This window comes from Mustela nivalis (genome assembly GCF_964662115.1).
Source record: "Mustela nivalis genome assembly, chromosome: 11".
Taxonomy (NCBI): domain Eukaryota; kingdom Metazoa; phylum Chordata; class Mammalia; order Carnivora; family Mustelidae; genus Mustela; species Mustela nivalis.
Window position 1 is genome coordinate 65,527,360 of NC_139030.1, and position 22,950 is coordinate 65,550,309.

Sequence of the window (22,950 nt, forward strand, 5' to 3'; positions counted from 1 at the left end):
TAGGAAACCTTCTGGTGAGGGAACTCTCTGTATCCTGACTGTATCAATGTCAGTATCCTGGTTGTGCTATTATACTACAGTTTTGCAAGATGTTACCATTGAGGGAAACTGGTTATAGAACACATCCAATCTTCCTGTACTATTTCTTATAACTTGCATATGGATCTATAATTTTCCAAAAATTAAAAGTTTATCTAAAGAAAAACAAACAAACAAACAAACAAACCCAGCACAATGAGGGCAGGAGTTTTGTTGAATATTTAACAGAAAAATCAATTAGTGAAAAAAATTATGGTAGGTATCTTCAAGTCAGCTTTATATTCAGAAAAGTTCCTTCTTGGAAAGGAAGCACTCTTACTTTTTTAAATTTAAATTTTTGTCAGAGTCACCAGGCTGTTAGGGGTGGGGAGATCTGGAACCTTTTGTTTTCAGCCTCATCTGCTTCCTCCATTCAGAGACAGCTTGTGACTCTCCTGTCTGGGTTTTGCAGGGTCTGGCAACCGAATGGGCTGGCTTCTTGTAGTCCCCACCCTCATCCTGCTGTACAGACTTCAGCTCTCCTTTCTCTGGTCTGTTAGGTCAGTTGTCCTGTCTGTTGGGTTGACATCCCTCCCCTGCTATTATCTCCTCTCCCTTTGCTTGTGGATTTTTTAGGTTTTCTTTAAAATAAAGTTTCGTTTTGTTTGTTTTTGTTTTTACCAACATTTCAGTGAGGTTTTGGGTAACAGCAAGAGGGTAAACAGATGTTTTACATTTTCATACTTGAATGGCAGTCCAAACTTTTTGTATTCTAATATAAATATAAATGGTGCTGGCTTCCAGATGGCCAAGCATCTGTATTCTTAGGTTGTTCAAAGACAACTGTGGTGCTGTCGGCTAATTGTTCTCCACTAATAACTAGCCAGTGGAATATATAGAATTGATCAATACCAATTCTGCTACTTGGAACATAGGCATAGATCATGTGGGTGAAGGATGTTCCCTAGAGATGGCAGAGCAACAAGTCAGAAATTCGAATCCTTGGGGTGCCTGGGTGGTTCAATGGGTTAAGCCTCTGCCTTTGCCTCAGGTCATGATCCCAAGGTCCTGGGATTGAGCCCCGCATCGGGCTCTCTGCTCAGTGGGGAGCCCGCTTTCCCCTCTTTTTCTGCCTACCTCTCTGCCTACTTGTGATCTCTGTCTGTCAAATAAGTAAATTAAAAAAAAAAAAAAAAAGAAATTCGAATCCTTGACACTGTGGGACTGTCACATCCTTATGCTTGGGAAATGGTGCGGGAGAAGAACTAACTTTCATATCAATTGTGTGCACTTTTCTCTTACTCCTATTTATTTGTTTAGTTTTTTGACACTAAACCAGTATCTTACATAATAAACAACAGTATTTTGACTGTTGTTTAAGGGTATGATATGACAACAAGGATATGATAGTCAAGAAAGTCAAGGATATGATATGACAACAGCCATATGAAAAAAGTCAAGGATATGATATGACAACAGCCATATGGAAAAGAAAGGAAAGAGAACTCATGAAGAATTTTTTTTTCTTTGAATGATTCCACATTTCGTTAAAACAAACCATTATTCCTTTAAGATTGAGAGTGGAAATTTTTTTGTTCTGCTTTTAGAACCCTTTCAAAAAAGATCTTTGTATCATGTAACTTTGATTTTTTTAAATATGAAAATGTTGAAGGAAAATATCCTTATGTTCTTCTGGGTATCTGATTAATCTTAGGTTTATTTATTATTACTAGTGAAAAATGGAATGATTTCTTAACATCCTTACATTTTAGTCAGACATGATATCATGCAAGCTGATTGCATTTTAAAATATAGCTTTTCTCTGGTGACTCAACATCTTTCTCATTTATTACTCTAGGATGTCTAGATTCTTGGGTTGGAAGATGATGTTAGACTAATATATTTTATTTAACCTTGGGTAAAAGAATTTAAGATATTGATATAGATTTTATTTTTAAGAAATAGGACTGGATTACTTTTTTAAGCATGTATTTTTATTTCTTCCTTTATTATTTTTTGTGGACATATAATTTACATAAAATGCACAGACCTAACATATATTGTTCAGTGAGTTCTGGCAAAAGAAGACATAGAAGACTCCCAGCACCTGAGAACTTTTCTTCAGGCTTCTTTCCAGGCAATACCCTTCAACCATCCAGACTTAAGTGTTGTTCTGATTTCTATCATCACAGGCGAGTTTTGCCTGTTTCGGACTTCATGTAAACAGAATCACATAGTGTGTGTTCTTCTGCATCTACAATTCTTTTGGCCATCATTATTGAGTAAGATTTCATGAGATTCATCTATGCTTCTGTGTGTGATAGTGGTTTACTCTTTTTTAAAAATTACTGAATAGGAGGGACCTGGATGGCTCAGTCAGTTGAGCCTCCAACTCTTTATTTCAGCTCAGGTCATTCTCAGGGTCCTGAGATGGAGCCCTGCATGAGACTCCATGTTCAGCTGGGAGTCTGCTTGTCCCTTTCTTTCCTCATCTGCCCCTCCCCTTGCTCGCACTCTCTCTCTGTTTCTCTCTTTCAAATAAATAAAATCTTAAAGAAAATAAAATTAGTGAGTAGTATTCTATTGTATGAAAATATTACAGTTTTTCAACCCATTATCCTGTGGATAGATGCAATTGGCAGCTGCTGTTGTACATTCCCAGGGATCCTCACCTCTTGCTAATCATACCCCTGAGAAATCCCTTTCCTCTGAGCATGAGTTGGATCTCATGACGTTCTTTTAATGAACAAAATATAGCAAATGAGCATTGGTGGTATAGTGGTGAGCATAGCTGCCTTCCAAAATAGAGCAAATGAGATGGAATGTTGCTTCCAAGATTTAGATGTAGAAGACTTGACTTCCATCCCTCTCTCTCTCTCTTGTTCTTCTTGCTTGCTTGTGCTAATAAAGCAAGCTGCCCTGTTGTGAGCTACCTCTCTACCCATGTAGAGAGGTCTACATGGCAAGGAACTAAGGGAGACCTCCAACCTATAGCCAGTGAGGAACTCTGACCATCATTCCAACAACCTGTGAGGAACTGAATCTTGCCAACAACCATGGAAGTAAGCTTACAAACAGATCCTTTCCCAGGCTGAGCCTTGAGATGACCGCAGCCCAAATCAACAGCTTCACTGAAGTCTCATGAGAGAAGAGACTGCTTCTTTTTGCTGAGATTCTTGACCCACAGAAACTATGAGATAATAAATGTTGTTTTAATCTATTGAGGTTTTGGATAGTTTTTTTTTTTTTAATGCAGCAATGGGTAACTATTGCAATAGACATTTGGGTTGCTTCCAGTTTTTTGGCTATTATAAATAAGACGGCTGGGAACATTCTTGTAGTCTTTTTTGAACTTGTTTTATTCAAAATGTGTTTCCTTAAAATAGCACATAGTTGGGTCTTTCCTCCTTCCCACCCCCAGTCTGACAATCTTTATCTCTTTTTTTAAATCTTTACCTTTTAATCGGAGTGTCCAGTCTATTTCAACTTAATGTAATTATTGATATGGTTGGATTTAAGTTTACCATTTCATCATCTGTTCTCTATTTATTCCACTTGTTCTTTTATGTTTCTTTTTTATTGCCTTCTTTTGGTCAATATCAATCACTATTTAATATTTCATTCTTTTTCCTCTATTAACATTTTTAACTGTATCTCTTTAGTGTCATTGTTTAGCAGTTGCTCTAAAGATAATAATATCCATCTTTAATTTATCACTAACTTCAAATAATATCATGCTATTTGACAAACAATGTGAGACTCTACAACTGTGTGCTTCTATTTACTACCCCTGTCTTTTGTGGTGGTGTTGTCATACGTTATTTCTACAATATTCTGCTCTACTTTTTTGTCTGAAATAATTTAAAAACACAAAGTATGTTTAAAGCAAAAAGAATAGTAATGTGTCATGGGCTATAGATTGATACAGCAAGCATGATAGCAATATATATAATTTAAAATGACATTTCATATTTACCTAAGTATTTACTGGTTTTGGTGCTCTGTATTCTATCCTGGAGGTCCAGGATTTCATCTAATAACATTTTCCTCAGCTTTTACCTTAAAGAATTTCTCTTAGCATTTCTTGTAATGCAGATCTGTTGTAGAGAAGTTCTATTCATCTTTGTCTGCCTGAAGATGTCCTCATTTTTACTTCATTTTTCAAGGTTGCCGAACAGGGAGCCCAATATGGGCCTTGATCCCGGGACTCTGGGATTGTGACCTCAGATGAAGGCAGATACTTAACCAACTGAGCCATCCAGGTGCCCAGGATCTGGGGGGGGGGGGGGTTGTTTTTGTTTTTGTTTTTAATTTAATTTTAGGGACACCTGGGTGGTTCAGTGGGTTAAGCGTCTGCCTTTAGCACTAGTCATGATCCCAGGATCCTGGGATCGAGCCCTGCATTGCACTGGGCTCCCTGCTCAGTGGGGACTCTGCCTCTCCCTCTGCCAGCCACTCCCCTGCTTGTGCTCTTTCTATATCAAATAAATCAAATTTTAAAAAATGTTTAATTTTACAGGGGCACCTGAGTGGTTCAGTCGGTTAAGCATCTGACTCTTGGTTTCAGCTCAGGTCTTGGTCTCAGGGTTGTGAGTTCAAGCCTTGTGATGGGCTCTGCAATGGGCATGGAGCCTACTTTTTAAAATAAAATTAAACCGGGACGCCTGGGTGGCTCAGTTGGTTGGACGACTGCCTTCAGCTCAGGTCATGATCCTGGAGTCCCGGGATCGAGTCCCGCATCGGGCTCCCGGCTCCATGGGGAGTCTGCTTCTCTCTCTGACCTTCTCCTCATTCATGCTCTCTCTCACTGTCTCTCTCTCAAGTAAATAAATAAAATCTTTAAAAAAAAATAAATAAAAATAAAATAAAATTAAATTAAAAAAATTTTTTTGAAAGGATTTTGAATAAATTGGAGCTTTTTCATGACAACAGTATTTCCAGTGTCTCCTGAGAACAAGTAGTTTAGATGCGTGTAAGTATTGTTGGTTTCCTGTGTAGACAGGACTTGGTGCCTAAATGAAAACAAAATGTCTATGGAATAACTTCTGCATTCACAGGTTAGAAAATAGTTCTGAATAAGGCTGGCAGTGGGGTTTCTTCTCTGTTCCAAGTTTTATGGAGGTGCTGTTCTTGTACTTTAAAGCAATACCTGAGCCAAGAATGCTTGCAGAAAGCATAAAGAAAGAAATGCTGAGGAGTGCAAAACCTGCAGAAAGCAGTCTTTCCAACCAAGATAGTTTTGTCTCCATGGTCAATCATTGTCAATGTAATTAGATCACTGGTTTATTATAAATGAATATAACTCAGGAACACTCGATGAAGAGCTGCAGAGGGCAATATCTAGAGTGGTGTGTGGAGCTTCCATTCCCTCTCCAGGTGAGGTGCTCCTGCACTTCCATGTGCTCACCAAATTAGAAACTCTTTTGTCAATTCTTGACCACTAACTCCTCACATACTCATTTCTTTCTCTCCCTTCTTTATGGGGACCCAATGACTTTCATGTTACACTATTTGTAGTCCTACGGCTCTTGGATCCACTCTTCCATATTCGTAACTCTTTTTTCCTTTGTGTTTTCACCTGTGGTCAAGTAGATCCTTGCCTCTGCTATGTCCAGACTGCTGTTGAACCCATCAAATTCATATTTCATATTTTTAAATTTCAAACATTTCTAGTGAGTTTTTTTTTAAAGATTTTGTTTATTTATTTGAGAGAGAGAGGATGAGAGAGAGAGAGCACAAGAAGAGGGAGAGTCAGAGGGAGAAGCAGATTCCCCACTGAGCAGGGAGCCCCATGTGGGACTCGATCCCAGGACTCCAAGATCATGACCGGAGCCAAAAACAGTCCCAGTTCTTTTTTTAAAAATAGATTTCATCTCTCTGAAGACATTCTCCATCCATTCATTCTTATTCTCTAATTTTTCCACTAAATTATTGAATATATTTAACATAATTACTTTAAAGTTCCAATAGTTGGTGTGTAATTTCATATTTGGGCTTGTTCTGTTGACTATATCCTGTCTTGATCTTGGGTCACATTTTCTAGCTTATCTGTTTTGTAATTGTTTATCACACACCAAACATTTTGTGCAAAAGAATGGTAAAGACTGAAGTAAGTAATATTGCTTCGTCTATCATGCTGCTTGTCTGGTGGGTGGAGTCAATCTGGTCTATGGATTTCACTTTTCCTCTCTGCTTTCCTAATAATGAAAGCAGCTGAGGGTCTCATCTTCTAGGACGGACTTATCACTTCCTGGAATTTAGTTAACTTAGGGTTTTTGTAGGGGAGTTGTCCTTGGTTCTCTGACTTTTTAAAATTGGGGTATATTTGACATACAGAGTTATATTGGTTTCAGGTGTTCTACTATTTTTGTTGTTGTTTTCTATTTTTTTTTTTTTTCTACTGTGTTTTTTAAGGCTATGATTTTCTGGCTAATGTCTGCTTCTCACCAGTAGATTTGGAGCTAGTTTCTCTTCAGACTTTCTAAGTTTTAATTTGAAATAGAATTCCTCTTTTTTTCTTAATATATTTCACTGTGCACATGATAGGCAAATGTGGACTTATGTAGCTCAAAAGTCAGTTTTTCTCTCCCTTTAGAAAGTCAGGAAAAATTGTGAAGGATGTTAAGCTTGGCAAAAGTTTCCTGGTGGCATTGTCAATGGAATATTGGGTATTATCTAGTATATCTAGTATATCCTCTGAGTTAATCTGACTATAGAGCTATCTTTGCTTTTTATTGTCTTTGAGCTATTTCACAACTTTGTAAATTAAATAAAATTCTCAGTAATGCAAATTTTTCTGTCAATAGAGACATAAATTAGTTTTGTCCAATGGAGATACAATTAGTTATTGTCCTGTAGATACTGGTCAGTTTTGTGTCTGTGAGTTACTTTGTTTCTGCATTCCTAATTGCCTATATCTGCGTCTGCACTTTGGATTAGCCTTTGAACTGTTGGTAGCTCCCCCTAACCCTTTTAAAAAGATTTCCCTGGATTCCTGATTAATTCATAAGTTAAATAAAAGTCTTTGCTATATGTTCATTTTATATACATTTGAGAGTTGTGACTGTACCCATTATAAAAATTCTTTTTTAACCTGGGCCACCTTCCTCTAGGATATTGTTAGTCTGAAATCTTGTGCTCGGTCTTCTTCTTCTTCTTTTTTTTTTTTTTTTTTTTAAAGATTTTATTTATTTATTTATTTGACAGAGATCACAAGTAGGCAGAGAGGCAAGCAGAGAGAGAGAAGGAAGCAGGCTCCCCCCTGAGCAGAGAGCCCAATGCAGGACTCGATCCCAGAATCCTGGGATCATGACCCGAGCCGAAGGCAGAGGCTTAACCCACTGAGCCACCCAGGCACCCTACGGTCTTCTTCCTTAAGTTGCACACGGACCACTTTTTTGCTGCAGTTTCTGGGCTTCTTGGGCACAAGCTTTCAATAGTATATTATTCCTTCTGCTTGAGAATCAGGTAAGTGTGCATTAAGCCTCACTTCCACACGCCACTCTTTTCCTTTATTCTCTGTAACACTATTCCTTAAGGTTATAAAAGGTTTTTAGATTTTATTGAAGGATATGGTAGGTAGCCACTGTCATTTGTGGCTAATCAGGATTTTTTTTTAATCCCTTCCTCATATTTTAATAGTTACCCACAGTAGAAATCTTTCCATTTTAGTGGAAAATTCAAAAACATGATTTCCAGCTTCCTTGCTGCTGGGTGCAGATATGTCATCTGTATGATGCCAGTCAGATGCATCCCATGAAACGGGCACACAAATGAGCTACTTGGTAAAAGAGGCAGGACACAGAGGATCCATTTTACTGCCACAAAGCTGAGCAGAAGCAGTGTTGTTTGGGGGTTGGCTGCTGTGACCAACTTCTCAGTCATGACAGGTGTTGCAATGGTCTCTTTTAATAGGGCTGAAAGGGTGCAAGAGATCAGTATAATAATGGGCTTCAGTGAATCACGCCCCCATGCTTCTGTCCCTATGTCATGTGACCTTGCACTCACTTCAACAAGAAATGAGTCTATTTCTCCACCCTCTGGAACCAGGGTTGGCCTTGATCATCCTACTGTGAAGGCACCTAGTTTAATCTATTGAAGAATGTGGGACTTCGTGGAGGAGAAACTGCTTTCTAGCCAACAGTCACCACTGTGGACGTAGAAATGCTGTGAAGGTGACTCTTAACTATGGAAAACAAACTGCTCTGGGAAGATCTCTCTGAGGAGGTGATATTTGAGCGTTTATCTGAAGGATGTGAAGGAACCAGCTTAGTAAAGATCAGCGGCCAAATGTGCCACGCAGATGAGAGGACTGGGATAAAAGTTATGGGGCGAGAATGGACTTGGTCTGTTCTTCCGGACCAGAAACGAGACCAAGAAGATGGAACTAACGAGAAGGAAAAGCAGGCCATGGCCAGTACTGTGTGGTTCTGTAAGGCATTTCAGGAGTATGGCCTTTAGTCTTTGTGCAGGGGAAGCTATCAGTTTTTAAACAGGAGGTATCATGATCAAATTGGTTTTTGTTTTTTTTTTTTTCTGTGACACAAATATTTACATCTATTTATTTTCTTTTTTTTTTTTTTCACAATAAATTGTTTTTATTTTTTAAAGTCAATTATCTCTTATGGTATTAAAATTATAAGAGCAAATTCTCTTATATTACTTTTATGTTTGCCATTTTGGTGTTCTTTATTTCTTTCTTTCTTTTTTTTTTTTTTCAAACTGGTTTTTAAAAAATCCCTTTGGAGTGTATTCAGAGAATAACTTGTGGTGGGTTAAGAGGGACAACAGGGAGTCACGTAAGGAGGGACAACCACAGTTGTCCAGGGAGAGGAGATGGGGTGGTGGCATGGACAGTGCTGGTAGCCGTGGAGAAGAAGCAATATTTTGGAAGTTTGCTCTTGAGTTTGATAAGCAAAAGGAAGAGATAGGAACTTTCAAGGTTAACTGAAAGAGTCCCAAGTCCTTTATTCACCTTTGTTATCAGTTAAGCCTTTGTCAAGAAAGAAGAGTGTGTAGAAACAGATTAAAAGGTCTTGTTGCTAGCTGTGGAGTAGAACGTGAAGGTGGAGAATGCTGTGTGTTTGGACAGAGGTTGTCCATGGCAACGTTGAGTATTTCCTTGAGGAAGGGAGTGCCCTGTTTACTAATACTTGCTATGTCCACGGCAGATACTAAAACTGACCAGCAGAAGCTCCACAGAATCTACCCATGCCAGCAATACCAGAAGTTGAAGATACCAACACAAAAAGAACTTCTGAGCTTTATTTTAGGTGCAACAGTGACTAAGATGTGGAGACACCATGGGACATGACTAATGAAAATACTTTTGAAAACACTCTCTAACAGGTGCATCAAGTTGTTGACCAGAGCACTTTTCTAGCCAAGCAGGAAAAGCGTGAGTGCCTTGGGGGCAAGGATCATGTCTCAGTCATCTTTGAATTCCTACTCAAACTTTAGCACTGTACTTGACATACAGTAAACCCTAAGGTTCAACATGTATTGAATGAATAGCTTAAGCAGAGACAAAAGCAGCCATAGTCTTTGATGGTACCCAGCCCTTTGTGCTCTGTATCTTCAACATCAAATTTGCATCTTGTGGTTTGGCTTTGATCCTATAGATAAATCTCTCTTTCCTTGGAAACATGAGCTCATGGTCAATTTCTTCACTTCATTTGCTTGATTAAGCCCAATTCCTGGAAGTATTTTTCAATATTAATTCATGTTTTTTGTTCCGTTGTAAATTTTGTATCATTTGATAATTCATCTCTACCTCAAGTCTGCTTGCATATGTAAATAAGCATACTTTATAAACACTTTCTTCATTTGTTGAAGAAATCATAAACCTTAATTGAATAAAAATGAGAAAATACAAATAAACAAAGGTAGAAAATAAAGAGATGACTTTACTTACAAAGGAACTTCATGTATTTATGTAGAAACTTTTTTTCTTGTCCACACACAGGGACAAAAATTCAATCACGCTAGACTTAATATTCTGCAATTGGATTTAGATACTACTTCAAAATATAATTAATAAGTGAGAAGAACTTTAACTTTTATTTTGAATGATAGTCTGCTTATTTCCTTTTTTCCCTTTTTCCTGAGAGTAGCTTATTTATTTATTTATTTATTTATTTATTATTTTCTTTGTAAAGCTACTCTGTGGACCCAACTGGAAAACCTGAGTGAAAAAAATCAACTAAATAAGATGTCACCCCCATGTATGGAGCAACTATGTAGAGAGGACTCAAGCATCTGGCCAGCAGCTGAACTAGATGACCTCTGAATTCTCCAGCTCTGAGATTCTGTGGCTGACAGCAGGTGCAGGAATTTGTAGGTGGAAGGGACTGACAGGACTAATGTAACAGAATTGTGGGAAATTAGATTGGAAAGTCAGACTCAACCCAGTTGCATCTTTATCTTGGATCCAAGACCGATGTGTAGGTGTGTGTTGGGAGAAACTTGTAGGAATGTACCTGCATAAAAGAGTGCCAGGCCAGAAATCTTCTTCCTTTTTGTCTTCCTTCTTCCTCTTCTCTCTTTCCTTTTCCTCTTTCTTTACTTTTACACAAAATGAACAAGTTCTCTCACCATGAAATGACTGGAACTCCCTTCCTCAATAAGAAGAATTTCAATGTGAGATGCACAAATCTGTCTTCTCTTTTCCCATCAATCTGAAAACAGTAACTCTTTGTAAAAGCAATCACTGATTTTATCTACATCGTTCTACAATGTAATACAAAGATTCGCATGCAAATACAACGAAATTTTTTAAAATACATTTTATTTTTTTAAGATTTTATTTATTTATTTGACAGACAGAAATCACAAGTAGGCAGAGGGAGAAGCAGAGAGGCGGGGGGTGGGATGTAGGCTCCCCACTGAGCAGAGAGCCTGATGTGGGGCTCGATCCCAGTACCCTTGGATCATGACCTGAGCTGGAGGCAGAGGCTTTAACCCACTGAGCCACCCAGGTACCCCTCGACTAAAATTTTTAATTGCGGTAAAATACACAGAAGTAGAGTTTACTATTAATCATTTCTAAGTGTATAGTTTACACTTACTTTACAGTTTAGTGGTATTAAGTACATTCTTACTGTTGTATAATCATCATCACCATCCAGCCTGAGAACTCATGTCATTTTCTCAAGGTGAAACTCTGTACCCATCAAACAATAACTCTTCATTCTCCCCACCTCCCACCCCTGACAAACATGATTTTATTTTCTGTCTCTAAGAATTTGATGACACTAGTTACCTCACATAAGTGGAATCATACAATATTTATTCATTTCCGATGAGCTCCTTTCTTTTTTTTTTTAGACTTGAAATAATATCTACACCTAATGTGGGGCTCAAACTCATAACCCACTCATAACCCCAAGATCAAGAGTTGTATGTTCTACTGACTGAGCCAGGAAAGCACTCCTTGACCAGCTTATTTCATTTAGCATGTTCTCAAGGTTTATCCATGTTATAGCCTATGTCAGTATTTACTTCCTTTTTAGAGCTAAATAATATTCCATTTGTGCTTATTCATTCATCTCACAAATTTTAAATGATAACCCTGTAATCCTTAGGATTCCATCATCCTGCTTTTGGAGCCTGGAAAAGTTACCACCATTCCACCTGGAAGTTTCCCAACACTTCCAATTTTTTTTTCATACCTAGAATTCTTCTTCTTCTTCTTCTTCTTTTTTTTTAAATTTTCAGATATAGCTTCTGTTGTCCCAGGAAGTAAGGCATCTTAGGGCCAGAGCTGTGGTGTAAATAGGAAAAGAGTGAGGCCAGGCCCATAAACTGGTTCATATTACCTTGTTCCATGAATATTCTCAGGCCACGCCTCTATGGAAGGTACCACTTCAGTCACTCTGGTGGTCACTCTTCCCACAATGGCCAGATGCCCACTTAGTGGAGACAGTGGGCATATGTGCTGAAACTGTAGGCTTAATACTACTGAGGCTCTGGGCCACACAGCCAAGTAGATGTTGAAGAGAAGCTGTGCATCTCAGTCACACACAAGTACTGCCATAAATCAAGAAACAGCAGAAGATGGTCAAGTAATTCTTTAGTCACCAACCCCTCTGCCCCCCGAGCCCTGCTTCTGATAGCTTGGTTTTGCAAGCATGTCATCAATTAGCTGCAGAAGAGGACCAAGGAGACTGCTTCTTCTGATGTTCTTTCCCCGCACACCATGAATTCCCCTGAGTCTCATGTTACCATCAATTTTTGGTAAGGATCTATCCATATGTTGGGCAGGGCACTGCACCACACAGAATGACGCAGTGAGAATTAATTTTCTCCCTTCAGACATTTCCACATGTTATCACAGTTGTCAAAGCAGTTGAAAAATTGGGCTGCTGGTGAGTCATGCCGTCCACCCTCTCCTACATGAGTCCAGAGAATTGATGTCATTTCTCCAATGATTTTTTGGGAAATAGTGACTTTTTTAGTGTTTCCCAGTAGTATTACTTTGGTTTGTGGCCATAAAAGCATAAGTTGGCTCTAATTTTAATTAGCATTTATGGAACGATTTTTTCCTTATTATTTTTTTTAAAGATCTATTTATTTATTTATTTATTTGACAGACAGAGATCACAAGTAGGTGGAGAGGCAGAGAGAGAGAGAGAGAGGAAGAAGCAGGTTCCCCACTAAGCAAAGAGCCCGACTCGGGGCTCGATCCCAGGACCCTGGGATCATGACCTGAGCTGAAGGCAGAGGCTTTAATCCACTGAACTACCCAGGCGCCCCTCCTTATTATTTTCTTCCAGGGTTCTCCTCGCTATCCATATGTAACATTCTGTAGTAGTAGTGCACGCCAAGCTGTTTCAGACAATAAAAGATTTTATACTTTTTCCCAAGAAATGAAACACAAAAGTATGAAATATGAGAAAGTATAATTTCTCTAGAATTTCAGGTTTCTACCATAGCCAGGAGCTTCCCTTATAAATAAGTTCTTTTTTTTTTTTTTTTTTTTTTAAATTCCAGAGAGAAGTTTATTACAAGGAAGCTAGTTTAACTGCCTTGGGGAGTTGATGAAAGTCCATCTCTTTGAGTCATGGTGCGTAACTCAGTGGGAGTCGATTCCACACAGGGTTTCAGTGACGATGATCTCACTATTTTATGCCTCATGTCTACACTTTAATTTATGTACCAAGGTTGCTTTCCCTGATGAATGAAGTCCTGTCTACGGCACAATTGATCTTGCGTTTTCATATGTCCCCTTTCTCTTCCAGTTAGACATGAATCACACTCTTCACACTTTGGCATGTGGTACTTGTTAATTAGTTCAACCAGTCAAAGATAGATTGTTACAGCATTTGTTACTTGACCTCTACAAGTGTAATCAGTAAAAAGTGCATGTTAGCTGAAACCCTTAGGCAGTAGTGTAACATTTCTGGAGGAGACTGGCCCCCTACAGCAAGCATGTGGGTCCTGCTGTTCTTCTGCCTTCCAGGTAGAGGTAAGGAAATAAACCCTTAGATACCCTGAGACCAGAGTGGAAAAGAGATGAGCTCTCCTGAAGTCTCTTACTTGCAGGAATACCAAGATAACACCTAAGTTAAGTCTTTAGTAGTTGGCTGTGGGGCTTTGGTGTGGTCTAAGCCATTTATCCTGTGCCAAGATGCTTATTAAAAATGTTTGGATCCTCCATGAAGCTCTGCTATACTCAAGGTTACCTGGAGATCTGACTAAAAATGGGGTTGATGGTCTTCATAATTGATAAAATCAAGAGTATGACAAAAGAAGTAGAGCTTTGAAAACTTCGAGTCCTGGGTCTGCTCATGGTCATCATGAACAGCTTTACTTGGAGCGCTGATCAGATGAACTGTCAGTCTGGCTATACTTTTAAGCAGGCTCTCTTAAGTGGGAACATGGAACATTGCTCTACATTTGTGTGTACAAGTGCTATTTCCATCATGAAATGAATAGGTATACTTGTAAGATGCACACACACATACACACACACACACACACAAACACAAAGAGTTAATTCCTTCAGTTAGTGCTCTAGTTTTATTTAAAATTTAATTTAAACCATGCATCTTAAACTAGGTTCCATGACTCCCAGGAATCTATGAATGGCTGAGGAGTTAAGTCAGATAACTGAATTTGAACGCATGATTTTGTGTGGCTATAGATGTTTCTGGGCAGAGAGTCCCTAGCTCTTATCTGAGTCTCAAAGATGTCTGTCACTCCCTCATCCTCCAAGTGGTTTGAGATGTCTGAGTTATGAAGTATATAACTCAGTTCTCTTGTTCTCGATTATTCTCAATTATTCAGTCAACCAGTTTTCATGAATAAATATAGGATAAGTGATTGTTTACGAGAGGCACTGTATTTGACATTTAGGGAGAGACAAAGATATAATACAACTCTTAATTTCCAACTTCTTGGGACAAATTGCACAATAGTCCCTAAGAAACAATTAACGATGGAGGCCTGTGAATGTGCCTAGTAAGTGGAATGGGCAGAACATGCTAAAATAATTTAGTGGGGAGGCATCACTGTCTCTTGGTTTATTGGACAGGAGCTTTAAGTTGAGCCTGGAGATGAATGAGCAAAGCCCAACTCTGGTGCTCAGCCAGTATACTCTGGGTGTTCAGATGTTAAATAACGAAATATGTTTTTGTGCCAATGGATTGCCATCTTCCTCCATGCCCATCCCAGTGTCTCCACTGTCCTGGCCATACCTGTCCCTCTATCAGGAATTTCTAACACTTTATCCTCTCCTCTCACCTTCTTAGGATTCAGCAACTGTAGGACTTATGCCTGGCTCAGAAAGAATTCTCTAGAACACTGTTCCAGCTCTTTGGCTAGAGCCTTTCTGATGACTCAGTGTCCATACTGATCAGCTGTTAATATTTTGGGTATCACCACTGCATATGTGTTTGTTGGAAGTTCACTTGTATGACTGTGTGTGACTGAAATAATAAGCAGGAGCGGGAAAACATCTCAGGAAGGGGAAATGGTGGGAGGGGAAAGGAGCCCAGTTTGTTGATAAGAACATTCTGGAGCTGAATAGCTGAGTAATTTGTTGGATACGGAGAAGGGGGGTAATAAATACTAAAGTTAAGAAGAAAGCTATAGCCAGCTTGTCGTGCAAACAGTTTGGGGTGGGGACCAGGTCTTGCACTCTGGAGCTTGGGCTGGGTATGTTGGATGTCATCCGCAAGGGCTAAGGTGTGGAATGACATGATAAAAGTCATGAGAGAATAATCTGGCAGGGGTGTTCAGGATGAAAGGACAAAGGGAATCATTAGCAGGGCAAATTCCAAATGTAAATTAGCCATCATGAAAATTCGTGGGGAACTGAAACAATCCACTGTGAATTTTAATGCAAGAATGTGTGGAGGAAAGGAGACACTGGCTATGGCACAAGAATAAAGAGCATTTGAAGTGGGGTTTTAAGAGAGCTGGGCCATCTCATCACATTGTCCCTTGGTGGAGAGCAGATCAAGGTGGTGGCTGCAGAAGGGAGCTCTATGAAGAGCAGAGAAGATTGCATTGTTGCTTGGGGGACCTTCAGGGTAGAAGGACAGAGGAGACTACGTCACAAAAATGCCAATCAGCAATTATGTCTTTCCTGTGTAAATTTCATAAGATAATATGACAAAAATAGTTGAGACCGAGAGAGAATGAATGGATCTTAGGCTTCTTATTTGATTGACTTGTTCTTACTTGTTCTGTCCAATTCTAGACCAGCAACAAAGCAAGTCTTGAATCCCTCCCCAGCACACACTGAGCAATCCTAGGGAACACCAGCAGGCCTTGTACAGTATACATCCTGGGTGGTTATGTATAATGGACTTCATGACCCCATGAGATCTTAAATTTTATTTAACTTGTTTAGGTATTTTCTCCTACCCCACAATCACCCCTGAAAATCAGTTCTTCTAACTGGAGCTTAAGACCAGTAGCTAATATTGATAATATTATTTTACTTTGCATTTACTGTTCAAAAAGCATATTTATGAATATTAGTTCATTAATCCTCACAAAACACCCTATATAATTATCAGGTAAACATTATTATCTTCATTATGCATCTGAGGAAACTGAGAAACTGAGTTTCAGAAAGTTAAAGGGGGATATAGTCAGAACTCACGTTTTTTTTGAGCAACTATTATATGCCAGACCCATTACATATGCTCAAGTTCACAGAGCTAGGAAGGGTCAGAGCAGAGACTTAGCCTGGTTCTCCTGGTGGTTTTAAGGTAGTGACAAGCAATGTACCAGCCATTGTTCACCCACCTGAGAAAACTTTGCTTTGAGTATTAGTACCCAAACTAGACTTCTGATTCTTCAAAGGGTTGGAAAACAGCTGAGGTCAACCTCGCAAAAGGCATTAATATTTCCATTCCAATTCATAAGCAATAACGAACCAACCAAGCAATAAGATCCAAAGGACAATTTTTTGTTTTATTTTTATTAGGGATAAAGCCTGTTTTTATTTGTGATTTTTTCTGGAGGAGTTTAAGGGCTGAAGGCATGAATTACCTCTGGTTTTATGTTCCAACATCACCAAAATGCCCCACTAGATATTATGTTATTAAAATGAATGCTGTGTGTGAGATCTTGGACAATATATTTAGAATAAATTGAAATGAATAATTAATGAAGGGGAAAGAATGTTTCTTTCAAGTTTCTCAGATACACTAGTCTTACTCTTACCTCCCCACCCCGCTACTTCTCCTTACATCCTCTTCCCATTTTTTGCATCATCTTGACCTGTTCACCCCCATGGTTTATTCCTTCCTTTCCATTTTAGAATAGTTGTGGTGGCAGCCTCATTGCTAATAAGGAGCCCTTGTTCTCTCAAGGAGGTAGCATGGAAGACAGGAACAGCTGTTGCTCTTTCTACCATGAGCCCCTGGAAATGCCTTGCCTTCCATCCGTGGATCCACCCACCAGACTGGCAAACAGGAAAAGGGCCCTATGTTCACTGGCTAAGCCAGGACAAGGACAACCCCACAGTATTCCAGTATTCCACTGGAATGACCATTTCTGGACACTTTCTCTTCTTTCAGTGAACTGATTAGTCTACAGCCTCACTACTCTCAGTACCATCCAAGAACCAGAATCACCAGTATCGCCTACCAATGTCTGAAATACAGAATCTTTACCCTAAACCTGTGGAATCAGGATCTGCATGTTTGCAAGATCCTCAGATCCATATGGACAATAAAGTTTGCGAAGTACTAGTCTACTGGATGTCCTTTTGCCCACAGCCACGTTTTCTTTTTCTTATAACTTTGGTACACGCTGCGAGGAAAATCTACAAATATTGTACACTATACTGAGATACATCTTAGTGGAAATTATATTCTTATATCTAACTAGGTTCACTAATACCAAGAAAACTAACTTAACTTAAAACAAGATGTTGAACTCTTTTGCCTGTTATGTTACTTATATGCTGATTCCATCAGTGACTTTCCTTGTTGCAATGATTTGACACCTCTTGTGGGTTACTATTTAAACCAAAGAAATAATCAGAAACAACTTACCAAGCACCACCCCAAATCTTGCTTCTTGGCAATTTCTATAGCTCCCCAAATAGCCCCTCAGACAAAAACAAACTAGAAATTCCCAAATCAAAAAACAAAAAGAGTAAGCAAAATAAATTTCTTCTAACATCTTTAAAGCTGTTTTTAAGCTGTTATGTTTATGTTTATTCATGTTCTCTTAACAGCTGACCTCCCTGATAAGCTATACTAATTTATTTGGAAGCTTTGCCTGATTCTTTCTCATTTGGGAATTTTGGTGTTAACACAATCAGAATTTAGTATTTTGATTTTCCCAAGTTTGCAACTAGACAAGCAAAGCAAGAAAACGCCAGCAATAGTCTTAGATTTCTTTAATTTCCTTAATATATGATTGAGGTTTACTGTTTGCTGTCCTTTGATATTAAGAGTTGTTGCTTATTTTTGAGCCTCTAGTAGTTCATGAGTAAAACACTTAATTGTTCCCCTTTCCAGTGTTGTCAGAGACAGTAGCTTCATTTTCCAAATACTTAAAACAAAATTTTCTAACTGATCAATTATGTTTACATGATCAATGAGTGGTCCAGAGAAGATTCAAGAAGTTAATGTCCTTTCTTCTTTATTATTATTATTATTATTAAAGATTTTATTTATTTATTTGACAGACAGAGATTACAAGTGGGCAGAGAGACAGACAGAGAGAGAGGGGGAAGCAGGCTCCCTGCTGAGCAGAGAGCCCAATGTGAGGTTCCATCCCAGGACTCTGGGATCATGACTGAGCTGAAGGAGAGGCTTTAACCCACTAAGCCACCTAGGCACCCCTATTTTAAAATTATTACTATTATTATTATTTTCCTTGGATTAGCTTTTTTTTTTTAAGATTTTTAATTTTTTATTTGACAGACAGAGATCACAAGTAGACAGAGAGGCAGGCTGAGAGAGAGGGGGAAGCAGGCTCCCCGCCAAGCAGAGAAGCCCGATGCGGGGCTCGATCCCGGGACCCCGAGACCATGACCTGAGCCGAAGGCAGAGGCTTTAACCCATTGAGCCACCCAGGAGCCCCGGATTAGCTTTTGTTTTGTTTTAAGATTTTATTTATTTATTTGACACACACACACAGAGAGAGAGAGAGAGAACACAAACAAGCAAAACAAGCAGGGGGAGCCAGAGAGAGAGAAGCAGGCTCCCTGCTGAGCAGGGAGCTGAATTTGGGCTCCATCCCAGGGCCCTGGCATCATGACCTGAGGTGAAGGCAGACAGATGTTTAATAGACTGAGCCACCCAGGCACTGCTTAACTTTTTTTTTTTTTTTAAATGTTTGATCTCACACTATTTTATTTACTTATGTAAACTTATTCATACATACTAATATGAAAACTCAAAGGGGTTATAACATTGGATCCAAATATTTGACTTCTCTTCTTGCGTCTAACCACTAGTTAGAATAAGTAGCTATAAAGCATGTACTAGGTATAGTTATTGGACTAGTAACTATAGGTGATGGCAAAAAAAAAAAAAGATCTTTGTCTTAGAAGTAGTTCTTTTTTTTTTTCCCTAAGATTTTATTTATTTGACAGAGAGAGAGAGAGATCACAAGTAGGCAGAAAGGCAGGCAGCAGGAGAGGGGGAAGTAGGCTCCCTGCTGAGCAGAGGGCCCCATGCAGGGCTCGATCCCAGGACCCTGAGATCATGACCTGAGCCAAAGGCAGAGGCTTAACCTAACACTGAGCCACTCATGTGCCCCTTAAAAGTAGTTCTATAGGTGGGAAGACAAAGGAGAAGAAATGTGTAAGAAAAAAAAAGTGGAAAAGAAAATCTCTTCAATGTATAAAATGGTAACAGACACTATTTACCGAGCTGACCGTACATGGGTCAGGCACTGTGGTTAGCCCTTGACATGTACCATGTATCTCATTCACAACAGTTCCATTTTATAGATGAGGAAACCGAGGTGGGGGGAATCCTCAGTAACTTGAAATTGGCACTTAAACCTCCATCCGATATCAAAATCATGCTCCAGCTGTGTAGTATTGCTTGCTTGATAGAAGAGTAAGGAATGGCATACTTATTTTGCTTTACTTTTTAAAAAATCAGCTGCTTTCTCTTTTATCTTTTCCAGCTTTATTGAGATAAAATTGGCATATAAAACTGTGTAAGTTTTAGGTGTACATCTTGTTGATTTGATACCCTCATACATTGCAAAATAATTACTAATAATTACTACCACAGTGTTCCCTTATCACCTTTGTCCCATCACATAATGACCGTCTCTTTTTGGTGGTGAGAACATTTATAATGAGCTTCCTTAGCAGCATTCATTTACTTTTATATATTTCAGTTGCAAACCTCTTGAATCCCTCAGGATCTTGCACAATGCTGGGAGTGTTGTAAGTATTCTAACTTCCCCCAAAAGAAACTGCAAACCAGGTCACCAGAATTTTGGCAACAGCATTATAAGCTTAAGGTCCAAGCTCTTTTCTAAAAGGCAGGATATAATATAATGGATTTCATTTGCATGCCCACAAAAGTCTTGGTGCCTCCTTAAATTGTTTCATGCCTCTGGTTTTCACCGGACCCTTGGTTTCAGTCGGTCTCCTATAACTTTAAAAGTTAACTCAATCTCCACTTCTTCTATAGAAGAAACTGACATCCTGAGATGGAGAGGGGCGGGGGACACGACTCCCTCCTCGGTGTTTCGCTAGTTCCTGTCTGTTACCTCTTTTTTTTTTAAAAGATTTATTTATTTATTTATTTATTTGACAGAGAGAGAGAGAGAGAGAGATCACAAGTAGGCAGAGAGACAGGCAGAGAGAGAGGAGGAAGCACGCTTCCTGCTGAGCAGAGAGCCCAATGTGGGGCTGGATCCCAGGACCCTGAGATCATGACCTGAGCCGAAGGCAGCGGCTCAACCCACTGAGCCACCCAAGCACCCCCTGTCTGTTATCTCTTAACAGCACACATTATACTGTACTAAATAAGTGGGGCGTGTGTGCGCGCACGCACAGCTGTGCGCGCTTGTGTGCTTGTGTGAATTTATAGAAGAGCCTGGGAGGAGTTCCTTGCCATCTGGTGGGGGAGGTAAATACGTAACATAATAAACATCTCCTATCACGCAATGCAGATTTACATGAGATGTCCAGGGCATCTCATGTCTGACATAATATTCACTGACTACTTTAGAGACATTCATTAATTTTTATATTAAGAGATGGTATAATTTAGTGTAGGGAAGGAAAAAGTTTCCCTGTATGTTCTTAGGGTCCCTGGCTGGGTCTGAAATTTAAACTGACAAAGAGATTAGCAGGAGAAAAGCCTACAAATCTGTCTTTAATATAAGTTTTATGTGACATGGGAACATTCAAAAAGAAATGAAGACCCAAGGAAACAGGTTTAATGAAGACTGAACAGTCCTGTAGAAATAATGTTAGATCAGAGAGCCTGAGGCAATCATAGTGAACTGGGGGAAACTTAGCAAGTTCCGATTGTTAGGATTCTTCTCAGTGCCCCTTTGTCGCAGAGATAAGAATGTTCCCTTCCTCCAGGGTAAGGGAAGGCACCTCTCACAGAAGAGTTCCGTGACCTGTTTCAGAGGAGAAGAGTGGTGGTGGGGGGAAAGGTCAGAATGATCTTGCTTCTACTGTTTTCTCAAACTCCTCCAGTTTAAAATATTCAATACGCCATATTTTGGAGTAGCATGTCCTCAACCCCATCATTAGTGAAGCATCACTCAGATTGCCCTATTAGAAACTCTGAGATGTTAATAGCTGCTCCACAAGAAAAAGAATTTGATGGTCAAATTAGTTTGATAAATTCAAGGTTGAATAAAGTTAAACTGTTTAATGTGTGCTTTAATTTTTTCCTGCAGTATCTTTCAAAACTCTTACTGTGCTGATGTGCATTGTGAATCATCCAGTATGCAACATTTCTCCATCATAATTGGCCATGGAATTCTTTCTTCTCCAGGCACCATAGAACACAGTGTGGAGATACTGGATTTCATGGTTGAGAGTAAAATATGGTATCAGTGTCATCATAGATTAGTTGCTTGATTTTCATCACCTTAAGCCTTTGTGTACTCATCTACATATACAGGTAATTCCTATATTTCATACTGATCCCAAAATACAAGAAGGTTATAAAATGTCCAGGAGTCCTCTGTAAGTGAACAATTATGATTGTTAATAATAATATGTCCAGCAGCTGACTACTCATTGTTAGAACCCCCATCACTTTGCAGAGTTCTGGATCTGAAGACTGTCACACATGACCCAGCTTCAGCATGTAGGTGGCCCAAAAAGGCTTCCCTACTATCTGTAATCTTTTGCACTTTAACAGGATCTGAGTCAATATTAGATCAGTCCTCCTCCAGTCTGGTCCTAGTGCTTATCATCTGCTTATGAAAAACAAAAATAAGATAAAGAAGAAATATTGTTGAACTAGATAACCTCTAGAACTCATGCTCTCTAAAATTCTAAGGAGGAACAGAACTCATTCTTATGTTGCAACAAATGGAGTTTTTTTTAATGCTTTCTAACTGGGCAGATGAGAACCTAAGTCCTTGTCATGCACTACTTTTTTTTTTTTTTTTTTTCACCTAGAAAAGCAACTTTATTCCCATCAGTATTCTTTTTTTTTTTCTGCAGATTTTATTTATTTATCTGAGAGAGAGAGAGATAAAGCACAGAGGGAGAGGGAGAAGCAAGCTCCCTGCTGAGCAGAGAGTGGGAGGAAAGGTGTGGCTCGATTCCAGGACCCTGGGATCATGACCTGAGCTAAAGGGAGCCGTTTAACCCACTGAGCCACCCAGGCGCCCCTCCCATCAGTATTCTTGATATAAATAAATTTGACTTTTGTAAATCTTTTTTTTTTTAGGCCACTGTATTATTTTATATAATTTTATATTTTCTATAGCACTATATCCTAGAATGTATCATTTTGACACATCCCCTCCCTGACCTGTTTTTGAGCAAGTGCAGCTGTGAGATGGTTCTTTGTGTAGGACTAAGAAACACTGAAGTTCTTGAAATAAGCCAGATGTTTTTATTTTCAAAGGAAAAGATGACACTTAGTGAAGCATTTATTTACAACTTCACAACAGAACAGATTATAAGAAAACTTTCAAGAGACATGGGTCATAGAAACCAAGTGAACACGACAGCTTTCCCAACTTCACAGCCCAGAAAATGTTGCAAAAGACAAAAATTGACCTTGCGCTGGCTGTAAATATTTGTAGTTTGAGGTTAAAATGACCAATGAATTACAGTGAGAGTTACTATCTTGAAGAGGGGCTTCCACTTTGACCTTATTTGGTTTCTATCCACTTTGTGAACTGTATGTCCAGTAAATACACATAAAAAGAGTGATTTTTAAAAAACACGCCCTGAAATTAGTGTTTATGCAAACTTCAGGAAAATGTTTTGGATAAACTCTCTCAAAACAAAAA

At 39.0% G+C, this 22,950-nt stretch overlaps 1 long non-coding RNA gene across 1 annotated transcript in view; it reads right to left on the bottom strand.

Annotated features, from left to right (window-relative positions):
* Nucleotides 1-22,950, bottom strand: part of LOC309843934 — a 1,014,078-nt gene that overhangs the window by 870,620 nt on the left and 120,508 nt on the right. The window lies entirely within an intron of this gene.